This window comes from Diaphorina citri, unplaced genomic scaffold (assembly GCF_000475195.1).
Source record: "Diaphorina citri unplaced genomic scaffold, Diaci psyllid genome assembly version 1.1 scaffold8395, whole genome shotgun sequence".
NCBI classification, from domain to species: Eukaryota; Metazoa; Arthropoda; class Insecta; order Hemiptera; family Psyllidae; genus Diaphorina; species Diaphorina citri.
The window spans coordinates 1-1,241 of NW_007385770.1; the positions used below are offsets into that span (position 1 = coordinate 1).

The window sequence follows — 1,241 nt, forward strand, 5'->3', positions numbered from 1 at the left end:
AAATATATATCATTTAATTCTTTGTACACAAACATAATGTTTAACTTAAAACTAACACCCCTAATATTTTAGGATTAACCAATCAGATAGTTTAATCCATTAGGATTAACTTAAACTTCCAAGTGAGGTCCCGGGGGGCCGGTGAGTCCCGAAAATACAAATTTTCGTCCAATTAAAAATCCTCATTAGCTGACAAGGTAAAATGTTGGCTTACAAATTTCAGTCAGCTTACAATTTGTCAGCTTACAAGGATAAATGTTCGACTTACAATTTCCTATCAGCTTGGAAGTTTGTACAATTTTTCGTCAGCTTACTAGGTCAAACCGTCTTACAATTTGTCAGCTTACAAGTTCAAATCTCCTTACACTTTGTCAGCTTACAATTACAAGCGCTGAGCTTACAAGGTGAAATGTTCAGCTTAAAAGTTCCCGTCAGTTTACAGTTCAAGCCTTGAGCGTACAGGTCGAAACGGTCGGCCTGAGCTTACAAGGTGAAATGTTCAGCTTAAAAGTTCCCGTCAGTTTACAGTTCAAGCCTTGAGCGTACAGGTCGAAACGGTCGGCTCACTATTTCTTTTCAGCTTACAAGTTCAGTTCAAGCCCTGCGAAACGGTCGGCTTACAATGTCTTTTCAGCTTACAAGTTCAAGCCCTGAGCTTACAAGTCGAAACGGTCGGCTTACAATTTCTTTTCAGCTTACAAGTTCAAGCCCTGAGCTTACAAGTCGAAACGGTCGGCTTACAATTTCTTTTCAGCTTGCAAGTTCAAGCCCTGAGCTTACAAGTCGAAACGGTCGGCTTACAATTTCTTTTCAGCTTACAAGTTCAAGCCCTGAGCTTACAAGGCAAAATGTTCGGCTTACAATTTCCTGTCAGCTTACAGTTTCTTGTCAGCTTACAAGTCGAGACGGTCGGCTTACAATTTCTTGTCCGCTGTTCCTGTACTTGACTTGGGCTTACTAATGGGCGGAACTGGGGGTAGATCAGAGGTAGGTGGTAGATTTGTAAGCTGAGGTTCGGACTTGGCAGGGGATAGGGGACTTATCCGTTCGATTTCCTCAATAGTGTCTTCACCTGGAATGAAAAATGCACGGTTAGTCTGCTGCTTGTTATCCAGAAGGTCTTGGGTTTGATGCCCACCATAAAAAATAATAATCATCACAAAAATTTAGATTTTTTGTTTTTTCGTTTTCGTTTTTTTTTTTTTTTTTTTTTTTTTTATTTCCCTTTTTTTTTTTTTATT

The 1,241-nt window shown here is 39.6% G+C and overlaps 1 long non-coding RNA gene across 1 annotated transcript; it reads left to right on the forward strand.

The window, feature by feature from the left end:
- The first annotated feature begins 6 nt into the window (after window positions 1-6).
- Window positions 7-970, forward strand: LOC113472778. The gene is made up of 2 exons (XR_003394954.1): window positions 7-462; window positions 549-970. It is a non-coding gene; the product is annotated as an uncharacterized LOC113472778 (long non-coding RNA).
- Window positions 971-1,241: the final 271 nt, after the last annotated feature.